Here is a 25,087-nt window from a genome sequence, read left to right as displayed (position 1 = left end):
GGGACAGCTTCCCACAGTGCACCGCTCCGACATTCGATGCTAGCCTCCGTACTGTGGACGTACTTCGCCGAATTCATGCGCTTTAGTGGAGACACACAACACCGAATGTATAAAATAGCTTCCGAAAATTCAAATAAAATAAGTTCACATTAATTTCGTACTGTAGAAGTACCCTTAGACACACAGCTCCTGCTCCTGCAAGCTCATCTTCAGAGGCGGACGCTTCAGTGACCCTCCACACCAGCACAGGGGCTGATTGCAGACGGGAGCCCTTTGGGGTTTTAATTACAGGCTAATTTCACTGAAAGTTACCTGTCACAGGTGTGACTGTATATTTTTTCACTAAAGCCTCCAGGGGTGAAATTGGTTGGGTCCTTCCTTGCTCAGCAAACAGCATGAGTCATTTTCAGAAAAGGAAACACCCCCTTGCTGCTGCAGGCAGGGCATAGTGTGAATTTAGGAAATTGAAACTAACCCTGATCCACTGCCCAGAGGAGCCATGGCTGCAGCGAACCCCGTGGAAAGTCTCCAGGAGGAAGCTACATGTCCCGTCTGTCTGGAGTATTTCACAGAACCTGTCACTCTGGAGTGTGGGCACAATTTCTGCCGAGCCTGCATCAGCCAGTGCTGGGAGGGATCCGATACAGCCGCCTCCTGCCCACAGTGCAGAGAAACTGTGCAACAGAGAAACCTCAGGCCCAACAGGCAGCTGGCAAATATAATAGAAATCGCCAAGCGGCTGAATTTACAGGCAGCAAAGGGAACAGGAGGGGACGGGGTCTGTGGGGAACACCAGGAGGCTCTGAAACTGTTCTGTGAAGAGGATCAAACCCCCATCTGTGTGGTGTGTGACAGATCCCCGGCTCATCGCACTCACACGGTGGTTCCCATACAGGAGGCTGCCCAGGAGTACAAGGTATGGAACTGCTGTGAAATTTAATGTGTTAACTTTTGGGGTTTAATTACAGGCTAATTTCACTGAAAGTTACCTGTCACGGGTGTGACTCATCATTCAGCTCTGTAAATTCTTCAATGTGCGGGAGATGCTGTAACAAAATTAATGATTTGACAGTGCGGCAGCAGAGGCAAAATATCAAGTCTTGAAAGTAGGCTCTACCGCACCCCTTCCCCAAGGCCCCTCTCCTTTCCCCTCCCCAAAGCCCCACTCACTCCATACCCCCCTTTCTCCATTCCTCGCTCTCCCCCACTCTCAATCACTTTCACCAGTCTGGGGCAGGGGGTTGGGGTTCAGGTGGGGTGAGGGCTCCGGGCTGGGGCCGAGGGGTTTGCACTGTGGGAGGGGGCTCTGGGCTGAGCCTGGAGCAGGGGTTTGGGGTGCATGATGGGGTGAGGGGTGTAAGCTCTTGGAGGGAGTTTAGGTGCAGGAGGGGGCTCTGGGCTCGGGTAGTGTTGGGATGCAGGAATGGGTAGGGGGTGCTGGCTCTGGGAGGAGGGTCAGGGCTAGGGCAGGGGTTAGGGTGCAGGAGGGGGTGCAGGAGATGGTATGGGGTGCTGGGTGAAGGAGGGGTTATGAGGTGCTGGCTCCAGCTGGGCGGCACTGACTTACCTCGGGAGGCTCCCAGTCATAGGTGCAGTGGGGCTAATTCAGACTCCCTGCCTGCTCCAGCCCTTCACCACTCCTGGAAGGGGCCAACATGCCCCTGTGGCCCCTGGGAGAGGCATGTGGCTCTGCACGCTGCCCCTGCTCCCGCAGCCTCCATTGGCCACAGTTCCCCATTCCCGGCCAATGAGAGCTGCAGGGGCGGTGCTTGCAGGAAGGAGCAATGTGCAGAGAACCCTGCCCTCACCTCAGGCTGCAGGGGCATGCTGGCTGCTTCTGGGATTGCCGTACAGCTGCCGGAGATTGCGATCGACTGGGAAAGTCTCCAGGATCGACTAGTCGATCGCAGTTGACTGGTAGGTGACCACTGGTCTAGCTAGACAAAAGGTGGGAAGAGAAACTGAGGCACAAAGCAGAGCAGCGGGCTGCCCACAGTCACCCAGCCTGTCAGTGCCAGAGCTTAGCATAGAACCCAGATATCCCCAGACGCAGTCCAAAACCCAAACCACTTTGCCATGCTGACATCTTAGCATCAGCCCACCCAGTGATGAAGTGTGTCCGCTAGGGGGAGAGAGGCCTTGATAAAGGTTCCAGACCCACCAGGGAGAGGTGGTTTCTCACTGGGATACTGAACTCCCGTGTTCCTCCATGAGGGGTTAAACTCAGGTGCTGCCAGCCTGCACTAGAGGAAATCACTGGGCTAAACACTGTGTGGGACCCTGAGCACCTTCAGTCCGCACACAAAAGGGCTCCAGACAGCTCAGGTCCATGCCAAGTACCACTGGGATTACACTGGGTTGCAGCATAACCCCAGGCTGGAGCTGACCGGTGCCAATCTGACCTGTTCTGTTGTGTACGTGGGCAAAGACCAGCCAGAGTGGTTCCATTAATCCCACCAGGCAGCCTTTTGTAATCTCCCAGAATGCACTGCTTCCAGGTTCTTTACCAGGGAATGGGACTGTGGGGAACCTGCCCGGGGGCATTGCCATGGAAAGGGTTTAGGACAGCACTGGGGCAAACCCCAACCGTTCTTTATACAAATCTGCATTATGTCTAATTAGGGTGGTCACTGAGGCATCCCCAGAACATAGGACATGCCCACACCTGCCTGCATGGGCCCATCCTCACCAGTATCAGACATCCTGTGTGGGCCCCACCACCGCTTTTTTTAGTGTGCCACCCACCTGCATCATTCTGCATGAAGGTGCTGTTAGGCAAAAAGATTCTTTTTCCCAAGAATCAGGCAAGCACAGACAATACTGAAGGGGGTTTATTTACGGTACCAGGAAGACTGACAAGCAGCTTCAAAAATATGGTGCTCTAGTGGCCAATTATATACATTCTCTTATCAATTCATTTGCATTTATCTGTACATACAGAGACAGACATTGTTACAAGTCAAACGAGAACCCTGAACAAAGATAAAAATAAGAACAGTACGTACATATAGAGGCCATCCTAATTGCATCAAACATCTATGACTACCTTGCGGGGGAAGGAGGTGGGCTGTAGGGGTGAGTGCTTACAGATATCCAGTGGGCTGTGCAGGGAGGGTTTATTCCTTCCTAAGAACTAAATTACTGGGCGGGCATAAGCTTATCAATTGTTTACAATTGTCAGTGCCGTTTGTGCTACTGAAATATTCCTGCTTGCTTGTCTGGGCCTGATCCTGTTTTCCTCACTGAACTGTCTCTTTCCATGGGCACAAGCTTTGTTCCTTCTTACCGATAAGCTGAACTAAGTTATCATGTATTGACAGAAACTATGTCCTTGCTTCTGAGCAGTTTCTGTCTTTTTTGCTGTCTGAATTTTAACTCCTTCCTGACAATTCCCTCCTTTTGGCAAATCGAACTTTTAAGTGAAATAAAGTCAATACTTTAAATACTTGGATATACATGATTTGTTTTAGGGTTGCCCAAAGAAGGGGGCAGGGGGGAGGGAGAGGGCAACTGGGGGAAGGGGGTAAAGGTAGGAAACATAGTAAGATTTTTAAGCATGTGTATAAAGTACCCACACATGACAAGAGAAGTTAGTAACACAAATATAGAAGGACAATTGTCCACCAGGAGATGGGGCTGTAAGACGCATTACAAACAGGATCTTTCAGTCGGGTGATGGTTTGATTGGAGACCTGGACTTGAATGCGACCTTTGGTGACGTGGTTATGAACGGTGGTAAACGCAGACGCAGCAGCCAGGACCACTTTGAGTAGTAGCTCCTTGGCTAGTTGAACCAGTGTGTTGCCTAGGTATAGGTTGTTATACCACCGAGGAGCTGTCGTCATTTCAGTGAACACATGGCCTGGAAGGTGCACATCACTAGGGTAAATGAATCAGTAATCTGCAGGCACATGGAAGCGTTTGCCTGGCACTGTAATGGTCTGTACACGTAATAAGATGCAGTGGTGATGAAACACTACTGAGTAGCAAATACTTGTACAGCAACTTCACCATCTGCAAGAGGAAGGACATTCACAACAACAGAAGAGGATGAGGTCAAAGGGCAAAGGTGCACACAATGTAATTGTTTGTTTCTGTGCAATAGTCCAAGGTTGTCATTAGTGTAGCATTGTCAGGGGGTGGTGTCAGGTATCCAGACAGCCCTACTTTGTACAGCATATTATTAGCCACATATTTAATAGACTTGAAATGGAAAGAAGAAGGAAACACATGAGTAGGAATGACAGAAGGATAGACAAGAAGGAAACTGAAGGAGGAGGGTGAGTCTGGAGAAAGTAGAGAGGCTACTATTAGTTGTGTAGAGATGCCTGCAATGTGGGCAAGCGCGGGGGAGGAAATGGTATGAGATGGGGGAAAACCCAGGCATACATCTAACTTTTTTTTTTTTCAATATTAAACAGATTACGAGCCAACATATCACAAGCACGACCTTTAGCTTGTGACTTGGCCAGGTTGACTATATCATCTGAGGTTTTCTTAATGATTTAGTAAAAATCCTCTATGGCTGCATCAATTGCAGTCAAAGCATAAGATAACCTGGTGTTGGTATGTCTAAGGGCTTGGGTGGTTTGGCCTTTGACCCAACATTTTGTGATTTTGCATTTTGAAATTGGGGGTCCTATATGTGTGTGCCCACATCCCCTGAAGCTAAATACCCAGTTACAGTCCAGATCCGGTGAAATGCAGAGAGGGGGTCGAAGACTGCTCCCGGGCTGTGGTAGTCAGATTGAGACCTTGGAGCCTGGATGTTTTTGGAGGTGAGCTGTAACCACAATAGATCCCAGGTGGTCCGGTCTGGAGGCAAGCCAAGTGTCTGGTTTTTTTACTCATTTGCCGCTGCCTCCTGTAGGGAGTTGCACAGACTGGTCAGCTTTGGAACAGGTATTTTGTGTAACATGTACCAAGAGCAGATCCCAGGAGGCTGCATCAGGTATGTTTGTGAGAGGTGGGGAGTTACATTTGTTACCTAAAAGGATACAATATAAACAAAATGAATGTATTTATACATTTTAATTCTGGTTTTATGAACCCATGTTGGAATTCCTTGCACTTTCACTGAGGTATTTGTATGGGCCAATACCATGACCTGATTTCCCTCCTGTACGTTCGCCCAAGTGGGGGTCTCTGGAGTGTCCTGGGCTCGAGAGGATACACTTCTACAAGGAACCAGTATGCCTTTTTGAAGTAAAGAGTAAATAATATTACCTAACGCGTCCATGGCCTCAGATTTGAGGGGGTATCGCTTGGTAGGTGGAGGAAGTTGACTGGTAACCTGGATCGGTGAGCAAAGATGAGCAGGCATCGAACTGCAAGACAGCTTATTTTCTGCCCAAACAGAGGGAAATCTGGAACATGTCTAACAGGGTTAGATGGATCCCAAGTAAGAGCCACCGATTTGGCAGTGCAACAGAAGAGATAAATGTATCATTGCAGAGGGGGATGGTATGAGTACGCATAAGTTTATTAGTAACTGTACACTGAGCGAGGTTAAGAATTGCTGCAAGGTCGCAGAGGATGTTCATGCCCAAAATAGTCCCCTCTGCATTTGGAGCTACATAAAAAAAAGTCTGAGTCCAGAAGAATAGATTAGATTTTACAAGAACGGGGTAGCTTTTATAAGCCGTGAGTTGTGCACCTCCTACCCCGAAATAGTAATATACTGTTTAGTAGTGGGGAGGGGGAGATCAGTAATGGAAACAGACGCTTCCGTGTCCACGAGAATTGTGCATGGCCGGCCCCTTATCCATGCTTGTAAGTGTGGCCTTGAGGGAATGTATCAGCAGTACTGACAGGCAAGGGGGGCTGCTGGATCCTAGCGGGACATGGAATTTAAAAGCCTGGCCACTTCCTCTTTACTCAGGTGTGAGTAAGGTTTGGCAGTTGGTTGAGACACCGGGTGGGGCTGTTGTTGGTTACCCAGGGTTATTCGGCTTGGACACCCAGGTGCCCAATGTCCGGTTTCTATGCACATAAAACACTTGGAGGTAGGTGGGGGGGTGGGGGCAGTGGGGGCAGGACCAGGACTAGGTCGAAAAGACAGTGAAGTACTGCAGGGATTCAACTGGCCGTGATTCTGTCCCTGACTAAACTTTTGGGTTTTGCGCTTGCAGTTCTTCTGGGTATGCCCGAGACACCCACAATTATAGCAGGCTACATTATCTTTTGCTGTCACGACAGCAATGCAAGTAGCCTTGCTCCTTATTTCTTTAGCTTGTCTGGCTTCGCATTCAGAGGCCCACATACAGATGGATGCATAATCAGAGCCTGGGTTCACTCCCAAATTAAGGGCTGTTTGCAGGTGGGAGTTAAAACCTTCCTTTAACATCTTTAAAAATGCCTGATCCGTTTTCTTTGGGTCTGCAATGCCTGCATTGCTGGAATACATCTCCCACTTTCTCTCACAGTACTGAGCGGCCGGCTTGTCCTTGCCTTGTACGCAGCCCACGATCAGTCCCCAGCTACCAGCTCCATTCCCCAAGGCTTCTTGGACAGCTTCCTTAAACCCAGTGCAGGCAAGAGTCATATCATTTTCAGATTCAAATTTAACAGAGGCCCAAACGCCGTTTCGGTGTCTTCTGTAGGGATCTTGGCCCATGATAGGTCGGGGCATTTAGCTTTTGTTAAGATATAAAGATCCCTGGGATATAACGTATAGGTGGTAACCATCTGGTTTGTTTTTTTCCAGAATATCAAATTTGGGTCTTTGGCTTTAAATCAGGAAGATCTTTTAGTAAGCCCCTCATTTCCTCTGTGCTGAGAGGAGTGTACTTATAAGTATTATGAGCCACTCTGTTTTCACCTGTCCCTGACCACCGAGTGGTCACTTGGAGAGGGGCCAAGAGAGCGCTGGCACTTAATTTTGAGTTCTGAACTCCACTGGCCATCACCTACAGTCCTCAGCTTAAACCTCTCCAATGCATCATCAGTGATCTACAACCCATCCTGGACAATGATCCATCGCTTTCACAGGCCTTGGGAGGCAGGCCAGTCCTCGCCCACAGACAACCCTCCAACCTTAAGCATATTCTCACCAGCAACCACGCACCGCACCATAACAACTCTAACTCAGGAACCAACCCATGCAACAAACCTCGATGCCAACTCTGCCCACATATCTACACCAGCAACACCATCACAGGACCTAACCAGATCAGCTACAACATCACCGGCTCATTCACCTGCACGTCCACCAATGTTATATATGCCATCATGTGCCAGCAATGTCCCTCTGCTATGTACATTGGCCAAACTGGACAGTCACTACGCAAGAGGATAAATGGACACAAGTCAGATATCAGGAATGGCAATATATAAAAACCTGTAGGAGAACACTTCAACCTCCCTGGCCACACAATAGGAGATGTAAAGGTAGCCATCTTACAGCAAAAAAACTTCAGGACCAGACTCCAAAGAGAAACTGCTGAGCTCCAGTTCATTTGCAAATTTGACACCATCAGATCAGGATTAAACAAAGACTGTGAATGGCTATCCAACTACAGAAGCAGTTCCTCCTCCCTTGGTGTTCACACCTCAACTGCTAGCAGAGCACCTCACCCTCCCTGATTGAACTAACCTCGTTATCTCCATACTGATTTATACCTGCCTCTGGAAATTTCCATTACTTGCATCTGAAGAAGTGAGGTTCTTACCCATGAAAGCTTATGCTCCCAATACTTCTGTTAGTCTTAAAGGTGCCACAGGACCCTCTGTTGCTTTCCAACTCCTGTAATTTCCTTTCATATTCGCAATACACAACCCTAGTCTTTCTTTTGTCTGATCAGACCACAACAACACACTATCCATTGTTCTCATACTCTCATTCCATCCATCTTTTGCCATCATTTTTTGAACCTTCTCATGATTCCCTTTCATAAAATCAATGAGTCTCCCTCCCATGGATGGCATCACTGATGTTCCCCGGGGCCAGTCAATGAGTTTCCCTTCTGTAGAGGGTATCATTGGTGCACCCTGGGGCACGCCAATGAGTTGTCCGCACCCCCCTCCACCCTCCGTGGAGGGTATCATTGACGCATTCTGTGGCAATTCATAAGACATTGTATCCCAGCTTCCTGAAACCCACTTAAGCGGTGCTTCAGGGGAGACTGACTGAGCATACCCTTGTACTCAGTTTACTGCAGCACACACCCTGGTGCTCAGTCCCTGGCAGTGCAGCCTTCGCCTCCAGCGATCCCTGCGCCCCGACAATCCCTGCAGCACACACCCTGGTGCTCAGTACTTGGCAGTGCAGCCTTCGCCTCCAGCGATCCCTGGACCCCAACAACCATGGCCACAAACACAGTCCTGTTCAGTCTTCTTGCCTGTGCATCCTATATGTGGTTCATATTAAAAAAGGAGTGTGGAGGGGTGCCTCAGGGAGTCCCAAACCAAGGTGTGCACTAGAGGCAGTAAGTAAAAAGGTACTCACCTCTATCCCTGGTTGAAACTCTCAGAGGATTACCGATCACACCCTGCTTGCTGCGCCTCATGGGTGTCCTCCTGCATCCTCCGTCTCCTCCTCTCTTTTGCACCAGACAAAGCCATGTCCAGTGCTGGGTCCCTACTGAAGAGGGATAGTGCTCCACAACACTGGGACTGTGAAGCTTCACACCAGACGAATGGCCTCCCGACGTCTCATGGGGTTTGCCCTGGTGCTTAGACCAGCTCTGTCCAAACAGTGCAGTCCCCAGGCCTTCAAGGGTGAAATCCCAGCCCCTATTGAAACCCTGGTGGCTTCTGGGATTTGTATCACTTGGTTTGTTAAACTTTATACAAAACAAGTTTATTGATTCACCCTCATGTGACTCCAGTGCCCTGGTATGCGCTGTATCACTAATCAGTTCACAAATACCAGTAAAGCTTGGTTATAATTGAGATCTCTCTCTAATTACTAAAAAGACTGAACCTGAATTGGTAACAAGTCTGAATGTGACACACTCCCAGTCTCCATTAATGAGGTTTCATCTCGTTGGTGGTCCTGATGTCACAAAGCGATTAGAACCACAGTCATCTTGGGATTCAGATGGAAAAACACCCACTTACAAGCACCTCTCAACTATCCAGATGAAACCTCCCAAATCATTTCTGTTTCTTCAGGAAAGAATCCAGGCCCATTTGAAGACTCTGAGGGAAGAAAGAGAAAAGCTGCTGGGATTGAAAGCGACTGGAGAGGGGAATAGCCGGGAGTATCTGGTAGGTGCCTGTTATGAACCAGCAGGGACTGGCAGTGGGAGGTCTATTTGGAGAATCCTGTGTGGCCTTTGTGAACGTGGGCTTGTGTGTGCTTCTCCATGATCATGGATTGCTGGGTTAGATTCATGTGTAGACAAGCCCTAAGCTTCCATTGCAGTTGATGAGTTAATATCTAGCCCTTGTGGCTTTCCCAGAAATCCCCCCAAGTGAACTGAATGGCCCCGTGAAGTGCTGTCCACTGTGGCTGGTCATTTTGTGCATTTTTTAAATGTTTGTTTCTTTTAACTCCCCTGGTGTCTCTGTCAGGGTAGTGCTGAGTCCTGCCTCCTGCTGCTCTGGGTCTGAATTTCCAGAGACCATAAATAACAGAATATGCTGACCATGACAGACATGGAAACATCCCTTACAGAGGGATACCAGGGCCAAAGGGGAAGGTGCGAGAGAATCCCCTGCCTAATACCCACAGGGTAGAGTCAAATGTCAGAAATCTTAGGATTTTCAAAGATGTTCTCCCTCCTGCACACTCAGCTCTTCATAAAAGGACCCTGGGCTCCATTCATGTCCCTGACCAGCCCTTGCCCTATTTTCATACAGAAACAAACACAAACCGAGAGGCAGAAGATTGTGTCTGAATTTCAGCAGCTGCGGCAGTTCCTGGAGGAACAAGAGCAACTCCTGCTGGCCCAGCTGGAGAAGCTGGACAAGGAGATTGTGAGGATCCAGAATGAAAATATCACCAAACTCTCCGAGCAGATTTCCCGTCTCAGTGAGCTGATCAGTGAGTTGGAGGGGAAGTGTCAGAAGCCAGCAAGTGAATTCCTGCAGGTGAATGAATGACAAACATAGGTGGGGGCTCCAGGGCAGCCAGCTCCCCCTCAGTGCTGCCCGCCAGCGGCCCTGTCGATCGACTCCTCCCCCTCCCTCCAGCACCACCTGCCTGTTGCTATCAGCTGTTCCACTGTGTGCAGAAGAGGCTGGTAGGAGCGGGGAGGGAGTGTGCTCACGAGAGGGGGTGGGGAAGAGGCAGGGTGGGGGTGGAGTGGGAGCGTGAAGGGTTGGGCGGGGGTGTGGCATTGCGGGAAGGGGTGGAGTGTGGGTGGGGCGTGGGGTTTAGCACCCCCAGGGACAATTGGAAACTGGCACCTGTCATTAGAAACATGCCAGATCCCCACACGGGGAAGGGAGGGCTCCTGAATCCTAAGCACTGGGGTCCAGCAGTTGGAGACCATGGTGTAACTCGGCGTGTGCATTGCTGACATGTGAATAACTATTGTTCTTTGCAGAGTCACAGACACAGAGATATGAGAGATGGAAAAGCCCCATTAGTTCAGGGAATCCATGGCCCTGGGGCCAGGGCAGGGCCTCTTTCCCCCCATTCTTCCTAAATCCCTTCCCTGGAATCCCATGTGTGTGTCAGAGGGGACTGAAATTCTTTTGTCTCTCTCTCTCTTCTAGGATATTAGAAGCACCTTGGGCAGGTACGTGGCTCTCTCTCATTCCCCCTCACACTTCACAACGCTGGGAAAGAGCTTGGTGGTGATGTTAACACTGAATCTCCCCAGGGCTCTACAGCAAAAAGTGTGGGAAGGTCACATGTTCAATACGAATCTCTCTGATCAATCTTATCCTGGGGTGCTCACTCTTGTACAGAAGACTCTGGAATTCTCCTTTCAGTGGGAAAGACTGACCTCAAGTATTTCCTAGAAATGACACTTCCTGAGGGACTGGCTGCCTGAGGACTATCAGGATGGATTATGGGCCTTTCACTGCTGGGGCACTGGTCACTATTCAGCCCAGGGCAGCATTTGTCAAGAGTCTTTCCCACCACTGTTTGGAGACCTGCGTGGAATGAGCAGGGGAGGGGAGAGTTGGTGTCTGCTAGTTCCTAGAGAGCGGATTTCTACAGCACTTCACCTGGGGAGCTCTTGTCCCTCAGAGCATGGAGGCCAAGGAGTGAATTGGCCATGGAGACTCAATTCCTCTTTTGTCCCCAGAGCTGATCTCTCCAGACCAGAGTTGAACAGTATTAATGACCTTTGAAGGGAAGGTTGTACGGCCATGGGCAGTATTGCTCCTGCTCTGAGGCTGGGAGACGTCAAGGAATTCTAACTCCAGGCCCATTAGAGCAGCGACTCACTAGCCCGAATTTATAATGGGTCACACAGTGAAATATATGAAATTGTTTCTCTCCAGGTGTGAGATGAAGAAGTTCCAGCAGCCAGAGGAGATTTCTCCTGAACTGGAAGAGTGAGTCAGTGGTTTCTCCCAGAAAACGATTGCGCTATTGGAGATTTTTGGGAATTTCAAAGGTACCTAGAAGGGATCTAGGAATGGAAATTGGGATGAGCCTCTGAGACTGTGGGAAGAGACTGGTGCTGGTCAATTGGTTCACAATTAGATGATGCTTCTACTTAATTGTTGGGTGAGAATGCCAGACACTTGGTGTCCAAGACATTCAGGTTGATTAATTCAAACCTTTATTTCTACCAAAAGCCTGCCTTGCCATTACAGTTACTGATAAAGTAAGAAATGACTCAAAGATGTTAAGGCCAGAAGGGACCATCATGATCATCTAGTCTGACCTCCTGCACATTGCAGGCCACAGAATCTCACCCACCCACTCCTGCAATTGACCCCTAGCCTCTGGCTGAGTTACTGAAGTCCTCAAATCATGCTTTAAAGAATTCAAGTGTAACAGGTTGAGCACTCAGCAGTGCGGCGCCTCCTGCTGGCCAGTCAGGGAATTAGCTCTCCAGCTCCAGAGCGCCCCCTGCTGGCCAGTGTCTCTCCTGCCTCAGTCCCCCTTGTCCCTCCTGAACCCCAGTGCCCCTTACCTTTGGGTTCTGCCCACAGCAGTACCCCCACACTCTGGGTCACCTCTCCCAGGGGAGCCCCAACCCTTTATACACACCTTGCCTCAGTGGCTACTGCCAGTCATCATCTAGCCCACACTCACTGGGGCAGACTGCAGTCTGAAATGGCCACTCATCATTGGCAAGGGGGTTGGACCTCCTGCCTTTCTAGCCCCAGCTGCCTCCCTGCAGCCCTAGTACCATCCCTGGCCCTTCGCAAGGCCTCAGCCTGGGGACTTGCCAGGCCAGAGCTCCCCAGCTCTGCCTGCCCTTCCCCAGCACTGCTCTGTCTGAGGTACCCTGTGCTCGTAAGCAGCCATGTCCTTCTCACTCCACCCCTGGAGTGAGACTCTTGCCTGTCTAGCTCCCAGCCCTTTTATCAGGGCCAGCTGTTGCCTAATTGGGTGTGGCCCCAGGTGTAGCTGCCTCCCCAGTCAGCCAACCTCAGCTGCTTTTCACCTTTTAACTCCTTTTATCCCAGGAGCTGGGTAACTGCCCCGCTACACAAGTTACAGAGAATCCACCATTGAACTAGTTTAAATCTGCAACTGACCCGTGCTCCATGCTCCAGAGGAAGGCAGAAAAAAAAACCCAGGCTCTCTGTCAATCTGATTTAGGGGGAAATTCCTTCCCCACCCCAAATATGGTGGTCAGTTGGATACCGAGCATTTTGGCAAGACCCAAAAGCCAGACACGTGGCAAAGAACTCTCTATAGATCATTGCCCTCCCCATCTACTGCCCCATTGAAGGAACAAAATGGACACCGTGTAGAATCAAGCATGTGGGTTTATTCTGCACAGCACTGGCGGAGTGTCACCTTGCTTATTAGGCTCAGAGACACTGCCAAACAATTGATTGCGGTGGATTACATGGATTATCTATGGGTGGAGGGAAATGACGCGGTAGGTAGTCCCAAGCCCCGGGATAGGTCTAGCAGCAAGACAAGATAAGCACAGTAGCCAATAGTTAAAGATTACATAATGTCTCCTCCCATGGTTTTAGGTCAACTAGTAACATACAATTAGTACTTTGAAAAATGTCTAAAGCATGTTAGTATAAAATATAGATGTTGAATTCTGATTTGGGGTCCATAGGAATGAAGTAGCTCCTCTGATTGTCCAACAGGTACATACCTGAGGGTTAAAACAAAAAACAACAGTGAAAAGTATATGGCAATAGAAATTGTCTTTCAAATTGCTCATTTGTGTTCTCAAGGCAGACACTGGTATCTGGGTGGGGAGAGGGGAGGATGCCATATCTCATACTGACACGCTTGAACCTCTTCCATAAACGCAAGGTTGGTGTGTGGGAAGAGCATGGTTACCTCCTTTGCAAAGGAGGAGACACAAACATAATAGGCTTCTTTCATTCCTTTGGTCTGTTTGCAGCTTTAGATAAAGACACCAATAACGGCTCCCCACCTGGCATTTTGCTGACCAAGCTTATCTTAATAAAAAGCAAGGTTATCTTTTGTTTGTTCTGCTTCTCTTAGCTAATATTGTTCACTGTATACTGGGCCTCTTGCCAAATTCTGGAGTTTGGGCCTGTAAAAAGAGCTGACACAGCCTATATCAGGTTTTTGCATAAGCAGCACATGGATTTTGGCCCTTCACCCATCACCAGCCATGGGACACATTTCTCAAAGGCAGATCCAGCCCATCACTGGGCTCTGGTCCCATATGGCAGCTAGTCTGGGCAAATGGGCTGCAGGGAAGGAGAAAGCCCCTCCCCCACAGTGAGGGATCCCTCTAGCAAAGGAGCCTCTTGTGCCTCCTCCACAGCAGCTGCAGGCACAAGGCGTGTTCCCGAGAGGGCTGGGAATGGGGTGGGGGGGGTGAGGGCAGGTAGAGGAGGAAGGGGGTGGACGAGGGACAGAGGGACGTGGGCAGTGTAAAGCTGAGGCTACATCTACACTACAGGGGGGGGTCGAGTTAAGATACGCAAATTCAGCTACGCGAATAGCGTAGCTGAATTCGACGTATCGCAGCCGACTTACCCCGCTGTGAGGACGGCGGCAAAATCGACTTCCGCGGCTTCCCGTCGACGGCTCTTACTCCCACCTTCGCTGGTGGAGTAAGAGCGTCGATTCGGGGATCGATTGTCGCGTCCTGATGGGACGCGATAAATCGATCCCCGAGAGGTCGATTTCTACCCGCCGATTCCGGCGGGTAGTGTAGACCAGGCCTGAGCCTCTGACACTCTGCACACTGGGCAAGACACACGGGGCCCATTGTCATAGGGATGTAACTCTGGCTGGCTTCAGAACTTCCTCAGCCTGTGCCAAGGTCTGCACCGGCCCCTGCAGCCACTGAACAGCAGAGTCACAAATGGCCCCTCCCCTCTCTCCTTTTGCCGGTACAGGGGTGAATCTGGTCCCTGGAGCCAACCTTCCCCGCCTCAATTTCCACTTTGATAAAATGATTTTACTATTATTTCTATTTCTGCCAATGGAGGACGAGGCCCCGTTGTGCTGCTCTCTGTAGAGACGCTGAGTAAACAGACCCAACAGCTCACAATTAGAGCCAGGATTTCACAAACTCTCAACATCCCGTTAGTGTCAAAGGGGTCAAAGTGGGTAAAGTTACTTTTATGCCAAAGTCTTTGTACGATCTGGGTCTAGATTACGACAAAAGGCAGTAAGTGAACAAGACAAACCAACTGGAGTCTGAAGGGTGGGAGGGGATGATGAGGGAAAAGTAAATCTCTTACAGGTTGTGTGTCCTGGGATAGTTGTGAGGCTGCAAGGACGTTGGCTCCATTGCTGGGAGATGCCTGATTGAGAGGGGAAATAGGTTTCAGACCTTTTTATATTAAATACCTGAGTGTGTCTCTGTGCCTCTCTTCTCTGTTTCTCTGTCATAATTACAAAACAGATTCAGAGTGGGGATGCTGTTATAAATATGAAAGTCTGAAATCTCACCTCTCTTCTCCTTTCTCATACCAGACAGTCTGGCATCTGAATTGAAGAGAAAAAGGGGGGAATCATTTGGAGCACACAGACAGGGTGAGTTTGCAGGTGAAGATTGTCTTTAAATTATGAGAAAATTCCAGAGAAAACCTCTTCATGACATTGTAGCTAAAGTTACCAACCAAACTGACAGCGACCATGACACACACAGCCCTAAAAATAACACATTAAATGGTAAGGAGATCCAGGGGCCCATGTCCCCCCCCACACACACACACTTTTAAAAGTGGGATGACCAGGACAGTTTTCAACATGGGCATAGTTTGGAGGCAGGGGGCCATGTTGCCCCCCCAACCTGCAAGCCATGGGCAGGTGTGGAGCATCGCAGGCAGTGTCTGTGCTTTGGGCAGGGCAGCTGATCAGCTCCTCTCTGTGCAGTGTAGCCCCTGCCCGTGGCACCAATCTCTTCCTGGTGTTGGCCTCTCTCAGTGACTCCACCCCTGCTCCTCTTCCCACAAGGCCCTGCCCCCTGGCCAGAAGCTAGAACCTCTTCTTATGTTCTCCATCTGCCCTGGGTGGTGCACTCTGGGGAGCAAGGACATGCACCGGGGGCTGCTCTCAGGCCCCTTTGACCTCAGCCCAGGGCAGGTGGACCATCAGGGGCTCTCCACAGGGGCCAAAGCCAGAACCAGGCCGCCACCCAGGGAGCCCAGGCTGCACTGGGGAGCCCTGGACCCTCCATCTGCCCAGGGTGGGGCACTCCAGGGAGCAGGGACATGGGCCGGGGACTACTCCCAGAGGCCCATGTCCAGGGCAGGTGGAGTGTCAGGGGCTTTCCATAGTGGGCAAGTCTCCCAGCCTGGCCAGGATGCAGGGCCTCGGTCAGGGCCATGGAGTGGGCGGGGCCACACAAACAGTCCTGACACCACCCTTAGTGCTCAGTTCATGCCCATTCTGAGGAACAGAAACACTCTTAACTGAGTCACATCCGAACAGAGCTCTCTGACACATCCCTCTGCTTCACCCAGTGCAGGGGGTCTCCCCTTCACTCTTCTCCAACATCCTGCCTTTCCTCTGGGCAGGGCGGGGCTCTCCCATTGGAGCTGCTCACTGCTTCCTGGATTGGGGAGATGCTTTTCCTGTGATTCTGGCAGCTCCTCCCTTCTCTCTGGGCTGGGGATGGGGCTACTCCACCCAATGCCTTTTCATACTCTCTGGTTTTAAGTGGCTCTTCCCCATTGCTGCACCTTCCTCTCTGTTCCCTGGCCTGGGAGTGGAGGCTGCATTAGGGGAGGGAGCTTCCCACTGGGATTTAAAGCTGGTTCCTGCCTCTGCTGCTCCCTCCTCAATAAAAGCTTCTGACACCTTCCTGGCTGTGTCTGTGCTGCTGGGAATGGAGCAGCACCAGCAGTGGGATCTGGGAGCTGAACCCTGTGTGAAAAATGAGAAACTCATGAAGTGGGACTCGATACAAAGACCGTGGAGCTGCAGTGACATCTCTGCTTAGTCTCAGGTGCCCAGGACAGAGGCAGCTCCCTGGGATCCAGGCCTGTTCCAGCCAGGACGGGGCTGCTGGGGAGTGTGAGAAATGGTCCCAGCCTCCCCCAGGGCCAAGCTCTGCCCCTAACGCTCTGATTCTCTCTCCCCCCAGTGAATGTGACTCTGGATCCAGACACGGCTCATCCCCAACTCCTCCTGTCTAAGGATCGGAAAAGTGTGAGACGGGGAGACACACGGCAGCCACTGCCCAACAACCCTGAGAGATTTGACACTGCGCGGTGTGTGCTGGGTTGTGAGGGATTCACCTCAGGGAGACATTGCTGGGAGGTGGATGTGGGGTGGGGGAGAGGCTGGGCTGTGGGGGTGGCCAGAGAGTCTGTGGGGAGGAAGAGAGGGATCAGCCGTAGCCCTGAGGGGGGGGATCTGGGCTGTTGGGTGGTGTGGGGGTAAGTTCCAGGCTCTCACCTCCCCTGGGACCCCCCTGCCTCTGAGCTGGGTCCCCAGCAGGATCCGGGTTTGTCTGGACTGTGACTGGGGGCAGGTGACATTTATCGATGCTGGTGACGAGGCCCCGATCTTCACTTTCCCGCCAGGCTCCGTCCCTGGGGAGAGAATCCGACCCTGGCTCCAGGTCTGGGACACAGTCACCTGGCTCCAACTGTGTCCCTGAGACACACAGCAGAGGGGGTAACCGAAAATCAACCTCTCTAGCCTCACACACTCCAGTCTCTATGACCCTGGAGTGGGAAGGGGAAGAACCCCTGGAGCTGCAGGAGGGGCAGAGGGGCCCTGAGGGGCAGAGGTGGGGGCTGGGCAGGGGTCAGAAGTAACAGCTGGGCTGGTGACAGGCAGAGATGGGGTTGGCAGGGACACACCATGAATCAATCAAGGTTTGGAGGGCTGGGGAGAAGCAGCAGCAACCGGGAGTGTTTTGTACAGATCTGTGTCCTTAGAGCTCATTGGGGTCTCCCCGCCCGGGATCAGCAAGAGGGGAAGGGATAAGATCAGGGAAAGAATAGAGCAGCCAAGGGGGATGATCTGTGACAGGGAGGAGAGACACAGGGAAATAAACAGGGATGGAAAGTGAAGGCTAGAACAATAATGAATAGAAAAGGACAGTATGAAAGGAAAGGGAATGTGAGCGGGACGGAGAGATTTATGCCATGTTACTGAAAGTGAGACTGTAACTCATTCATTCCCTATATTAATTCCTGGCCATTGGTGCTATTTTAGTGCCATAAAGAAAACTGTGCTCAGTAGCTGGGGATCTCCTTGCCATATGCTGTGGGTATTAAAGCTCCTTCTTAGCTCCTTTTACTTTGCTACTTTCTAGCAACTTACTGTAAATAAACCATTACAAACAATTCTTCCTGTTTGTTCCACTTTAATGTCCCAGGTGCAGGTGCTGGGGGAGTGTCATGGGATTTGCTTCCCAACTGGGTTGTGTCCCCCCAGCACCCACAGGGAATATCGCGCCTCTAAGAAGAGAGTTTCGATTTTAATGTGATGTGTCACTCTCCAGCCTGTGCTCTGTCTCTGTCCTGTACACACCCATGTCAATCAGGAATTGCTCAGCTGTGCTCTGCGGAGAGGTGACTGGTTGCACAGGGTGCGATCCATGCAGGGACTCGGGTGTTGCAATGCTGAGCATCACAGTGAGTAGTTTTTAGGCAGAGAGAAAATCACAGGAACAACAGCACTGTGACCCTCAGAGCTGAGTCAGGGGCCTAAACTCCCTAGACCAGTGTTTCCTAAAAGTGTGGTACGCGTTCCCCTGGTGGTACGTGAAAGGGTTGCAAGAGGTATGTGGCAGAATTTCTTATTTTATTTTATCATGTTTTTTTTTTTTAGCAGCAGAAAACAATTCACTACATTTTAATATATAAGAATGGTGTACACTTGTACAGTAGAAATACACACAGGTATACACTGTAACTAATATGATAACACATTCAGAGCTAACCCCCAACCAAAATGACGTCAGTGTATTTTGCTCAAATTTTGTTTTCAGGAAGCTATCTGAAACCAGCTCCAAGAGCTGTTCTTCTTCTGAAGCAGAGAGGTCATTTGGCAATGTTTGAACATTGATGATAAAAGGGTTCCTTATCCATTCAAAGGTGCCGTCTGGTTCAGGGAAATACTACGAAGATCTTTCTGCAAGCTTTCCAAATGCTGCTTCATGGTTTGCAACACATCACTATCAAGTTTGTTAGTCGAGTTTATTACTAAGTCATGAAGAGATGGAAAGGAATCCAGTTCACAATGACTAAGACGTTTATGCCACAGTTTCAATTTTGCGACCATGGCGCTCACTTTGTCTTGAACATGGAATATGGATATGAGTTTCCTTTGCAAGGATAGATTGAGGTTGTTTAAATGAGCAAAGATATCTGCAATATATGCTAGTTTGCATAGCCATTTCCAGTCATGTATATGGTCTCAGGTTAAAGGTTTCATCTAAAAAAACTTGCAGTTCTTCTCGCAGCTCAAACAGGCGATTCAGAACTTTTCCATGCGAAAGCCAATGCATGTCAGTGTGAAATAGGAGTTGTGTGTAATCACTGCCCATCTAATCACAAAGTTGAGAAAACAGCTGTGCGTTCAGAGGGCGGCTTTTACAAAATTGATTATTTTCACAGCTTCATCCAGTACTTGCTTTAGATCTGCCTGCATATTCTGGGTGGCGAGTGCTTTCCTGTGAATGCAACAATTAGAGGATTTTGCTTCTGGTGCAACAGCTTGAATACGTGCAACAACTCCTTTCTTCGAACCAATCATGGCTCTGGCACCATCCGTGCTTATTCCAACACAACGACTCCAATCCAAGTCATTGTTTTTGATAAAGTCATCAATAACTTTAAAAATAGCTTCTCCAGTTGTATGTGTTGGCATAGGTTGGCAGAACAAAATATCATCGTGGACTTCATTATTCAGCTCATATCTGACAAACAACAAAAGATTAGCTAAATTCACAATATCAGTGGTTTCATCCACTTGCAGTGCATAGTAGCGACTCTTTTGTACTCTTGACAATAATTGCCGCTTTACGTTTTCAGCCATATTTGTGATTCTATGATGAACAGTGTTATTTGAGAGGGGGACACAATCTCTAGCTTTGCTAGCCTTGTCTCCAATCATCACTCACACCATTACTTTGGCTGTAGGTTTTACTAATGTCTTGCCAATCACTTCAGCAGCTCCAGACTTTGCAATTAAGTACGCCACACTATATAAAGCTTCCAAAGCTTTCATATTTTCACCTCCCGTCACATTATGAATTGTTTTCTGGGACTTTTGGAGATCTTTGCGCCTATTTTTGAAGAATTCTACAAGGTTTTCCCTTGTATTCTTTATGTTTGCTATTGAAATGGTGTTTTAGGTTGGATGGTTTCATACTTTCATTTGTGAGAGTCTCATAACAAATCACATAGTGGAACAGGCTCCACCTCAGTGCCAGTCCACGAAAATCCCAGTTTAAGATATTCTTCAACATATTTGCGGGCTTTTTTCATTTTCTTTGCAGCTGATACGTTCAATAAACTTACAGATGGTTCACACGGTTCACTAATTTTGTCGTCACAATTGTCTGATGTAACCATATCACTGCATTTTTCGGCATAATTATCACTAACATTTGTATTTCCTTCATAATTTTCTTTTGTACATTTCAAACTTCCCGTTTTTAGCCAGCGATCCATTGTAAATGGGATTAACAAAAACAAAAAGAGAGAAATTTTGTATATTAATACATACCAAGTATGTACTTGCTACAATCTTTAGATTACTATGAGTAGTTATTCACTTTTATCTTTTATCCGTCAGTATGACTTCTGCGCATGCCACAAAGGCAAGTGTATTGCCCGAGCCTCGGTAACATGTGGTTTGCGTCGGCTCTGCTGTCCTATTAGATGTTACTGAATGCGTTATCATATTAGCTACAATGTAAACCTGTGTGTATTTCTACTGTACAAGTGTACACCATTCTTATATATTAAATTTTAGCGAATTGTTTTCTGCTGCTAAAAAAAAAAACTATGATAAAGTAAAATAAAAAATTCTGCTGCATACCCCTTGAAACCTTTTCAGGTACCACCAGGGGTACGCGTACCACACTTTGGGAAACATTGATCTAGGGGTTCCGTTTCAATAACACAATAAAAAACCGTCTCGAGCCCCCACTCAGTGACCTGGGACAATTACATACCACCCCCCAGGCGCCTCTAAGAGGCAATACTTCCCCTCTCTCAAGCAAGGAGTCTGAGTGCAGCAAAATCTTTTTAATAAAGGAAGGAAACGATGTGGCATTATGTTGGGGAAACACCACAAACAGAATTCATAACACAAACCATGAACAAAAGATCCAGCCCCAAGTAAGTTTGGCAGTGTCCTTTTCCCCTCAGGGTCTTAAGTCCAGCAACCCAAAAATCCCCCAAAGTCCCAAAAGTCTCTGTCCCTGGTCAGTGCAGCCCAAGACGTCAAAAGCTTATCTGCAGAGTTTTACCTCCTACCCTGGGTGGAGGAGAGGGGGGGTCAGGCGTGTTAAGGGACACCTTACATGGTCCAAGACCGACTGCCCCACCTCTCTGTGGGGTTCTGCTGCAGCCTTCACCATGAGCCATCCCGCCAGCCACTCCGCTCTGCTCCGCTCCACCAGCCATCCTGGGAACTGCTCTACTCCATCAGAGATCATCAGCCCCCCTACTTAACACAACACTCAATGATTTCAGCCTCAGTGCTGGTGCACCATTGGTCCAAAGTGAATTCAGCTCAGCGGCCTGTAACTAGACTCTTTATAGGATCAAAAATAGCTCTGATAGTCCACAGTGGAAAGGAGAAGTGCAGTTGGCATTTCAGGCCCTCAAACACAGCCCACACCACCCAGGACAAGTGCCTCTCTCAATTCACTGGGTTTTGGAACCCATGACCCTTGTCTAGCAAGTCCTACTTAATTGATGGTGAGTCCCTCTGTCATAAAACAGTTCCACTGTCCTTGATTCACATAATCAGGATAAAAACACTTTATTCTTCCTGCCCCAATAACAGAGAAACTGGGGATCCCACAGCAGCCAAAGTGACCATTTGGGCTGCTGTGGGCCCATGCTAGGCGGGGTGGGTGTGCCTATGCAAACAAGATCAGCACCTTCTTTTCCACAACTTGCCACAATTCACCACCAGATGTCAGGGTAGAGCTCATCCTGACTTGGCTTACACTTATCTTTCTCCAGCTCCTCCTCCTGCCCTCTTCTTTCTCTTCACCTCATTCTGCACCTGTGCAGCTGATAGTAGGTGGGGGCACCGCCACAGTGAGCTCCAGTTATCAGCAAACCCATTTCTGATGCAGAGAGAACAGAAGCACAGGGTACTTCTACAGTACAAAATTAATTCAAACTTATTCTATTCGAATTTTCGGAAGTGATTTTATACATTCGGTGTTGTGCGTCCCCACTAAAGTGCATGAATTTGGTGGAGTGCGTCCACAGTACCGAGGCTAGCATCAAATGTCGGAGCAGTGCACTGTGGGAAGCTAGCCCACAGTTCCCGCAGTCCCCGTCACCCATTGGAATTGTGGGTTAAGCTCCCAGTGCATGATGGGGCAAAAACATTCTCAAGGGTGTTTCTGGGTGTGTGCCATCACTCGCTCCTCCCTCCGTGAAAGCTACGGCAGATGCCATACTGCCAGCAGACGGTGCAGTACGGTGCACCGCCTGTCTCCTGGTACTATGAATCCACCTCACATGTCCTCTCGTCTTTCTATCTACTCTTTTATCTAACCATTTCCCGCCTTTTTTTGGCTACCGTGAACCGAGCAGCACAGCTTCCACCGCAAACTCTGGTCTCCCACTCTTGCATCGCTAGCTAATTTTTCCATGTTGTCTGTCCTGGGCTTGCATGCAAGCTACAGAAGGCAACAATTCCCTGCCATTTTTCGGCCATTGTGAACTGATCCGCACAGCTTCCGCGGCCGCTTTTTCCATGTTGTCTGTCCTGGGCTCCAGTGGAAGCTACACAAGGCAACAATTCCCCGCCGTTTTTCAGCCATCGTGAACTAAGCCGCACAGCTTCTGCCACTTTTTCCATGTTGTCGGTCCTGGGTTCCTGTGGAAGCTACAGACAGCAACAATTCCCCGCTGTTTTTTCAGCCATCGTGAACTGAACAGCACAGTTTCCGCCGCAAACTCTGCTCTCCCGCTCTTGCAGCTCTAGCGAGCTTCCCAACCCTGTGAAAGCTACAGAAGACAATCATTTCCTGCCTTTTATTGGCCACCTTGAACCGAACAGGTCTCCTACGTTTCGCATCCTTTTTCCAGGATTACCCGTGCAGGCGCCATAACGCGGCAAGCATGGAGCCCGCTCAGATCACCGCTGCAGTTTTGACCATTGTAAATACCTCGCACATTATCCAGCAATATGTGCAGTACCTGCAAAACTGGGTGAGGAAGCGATGACAGCGTGATTACTATACTGATGAGGACATGGACACAGACGTTCCTAGAAGCATGGCATGTGGCGATTGGGAGAGCATGGTGGCGTTGGGCCAGGTTCATGCCATGGAACACTGATTATGGGCCAGGGAAACAAGCAGACTCGTGGGATTGCATAGTGTTGAAATGCCTATAGTTATCCTCGGGGACCCAGCCTACCCCTTAATGCCATGGCTCATGAAGCCGTACACAGGCACCCTGGACAGTAAGGAGCAGTTCAACTATAGGCTGAGCAAGTGCAGAATGGTGGTAGAATGTGCTTTTCGATGTTTGAAAGCGCGCTGGTGCAGATTACTGACTCGGTTAGATCTCAGCACAACCAATATTCCACTTGTAATTGCTGCTTGTTGTGTGCTCCACAATATCTGTGAGAGTAAGGGGGGAGACATTTATGGCGGGGTGGGAGGTTGAGGCAACTCGCCTGGCGGCCAATTTTGCACAGCCAGACAACAGGGCGATTAGAAGAGCGCAGCAGGATGCGCTGCACATCAGAGAAGCTTTGAAAGCCAGTTTCATGACTGGCCAGGGTACGGTGTGACAGTTGTGTTTGTTTCTCTTGAAGTACCCGCCCCCTATATATATGAAAGGAAATAAAGTCAAATTTTTTTAAAAACAGTTTTTTATTATTTGTTGCACAACACATTGAGAGAAATCTGAAGGTAGACCAGGAAAGGGGGGGGGGTATTGGGTTAGGGGGGTGGAGGAGGAGGGAAGGACAAGTCCAGAAATGAAATCAAAAGTTCGCATATGCCAGCTTTCTGCTGCTTGGGTGATCCTCTGGGGTTGAGTGTGGGGGTCCCCATAGCCTCCCCCCTCATGTTCTTGGTTGTCTGGGTGAGGAGGCTATGGAACTTGGGGAGGAGGGAGGGCGGTTATACAGGGGCTGCAGCAGTCTGTGGTCTTGCTGCCTTTCCCGCATTAGATCCACCATACAGCAGAGCATGTCAGTTTGCTCCCCCATGAGCTTGACCATAGCGTCCTGCCTGCTCTCATCACATGCGTCCCTCCTCTCTTCGAGTTCCTGTAATGCTTTACGGGACTCTGCAATTGTTTGCCTCCACACATTCAGCTGGGCCCTATCAGTGCAGGAGGACTGCATGAGCTCGGCGAACATGTCGTCCCGAGTTCGTTTTTTCTGCCTTCTAATCTGGACCAGCCTCTGGACAGAGTAGATAGGGGCCGCGTTGAAACATTTGCACCTGCGGGAGGAGAAAAAGGGAGAGTAGTATTTTAAAATATACATTTCAGAGAACAAAGGGGACACTTTGGTATGAGTAAGCCATCACACACGGCCGGGCAACAGAATTCAGCTTGCAGGCAGCCTAGGGGCATGTGGGGTTCTGCTTCTTCTACATTCTTCTACATTCATTTCAATGTTTTCAAACTGCTGGTCCCCCTTTCCCATAGCAAGCAATGCCTGGTGGGTTTGCCATATAAAAGGAGAGCCTGTGGGCTCTCTGGGATGATCGCTTCACACACACACACACACACACACACACACACCGCACCCACCGCATGGCTCTGATGAGGCTCAGAGCAGGGATGAGCCCTTTACACTAAACGCGAACAACCCAGCACGGATGGGTTCCCCCCCACCCCGCACCACGTGGATCCGATCAGGCTCTCGCTCACCAAAAGTACCTTCTCCAGGGTCATGGTCTGGGAGCCCACCTTGGGAGTGGGGGAGGCTATTGGCTCCAGCGTTAATAATAGTTCCTGGCTAGGGGGGAAAACGGATTCCACACTTGCCGCCTGTGCACTGTCCTCCTCCTCCTCCTCTTCGTCGTCCTCCAATAACTCTTCCTTCTCACTCCATGCAACTCTCCCCTTGCAGGTGTCCACGGACAGTGGTGGGATAGTGGTGGCGTCACCCCCCATAATTGCGTGCAGCTCACGTTAGAAGCAGAATGTATGGGGCTGTGACCCAGAGCACCCGTTCGCTTCCCTGGCTTTTTGGTACGCTTGCCTGAGCTCCTTGATTTTTGTACGACACTGCTCTGTGTCCCTGGAGTAGCCTCTTTCCGTCATAGCCCTGGAGACTTTAGCGTATGTATTTGCGTTCCTTTTTTTGGAATGTAGTTCTGCCATAACAGACTCATCTCTCCAACATGTGATGAGATCCAGTACCTCCCGT

General features: G+C 49.5%; 1 pseudogene; it reads left to right on the top strand.

Moving 5' to 3' along the window:
• Window positions 1–484: 484 nt before the first annotated feature.
• On the top strand, window positions 485–17,141 carry LOC135887665 (zinc finger protein RFP-like; annotated as a pseudogene).
• Window positions 17,142–25,087: the final 7,946 nt, after the last annotated feature.

Source organism: Emys orbicularis, chromosome 13 (assembly GCF_028017835.1).
Source record: "Emys orbicularis isolate rEmyOrb1 chromosome 13, rEmyOrb1.hap1, whole genome shotgun sequence".
NCBI classification, from domain to species: Eukaryota; Metazoa; Chordata; order Testudines; family Emydidae; genus Emys; species Emys orbicularis.
This window is presented reverse-complemented; position numbering and strand designations above follow the sequence as displayed.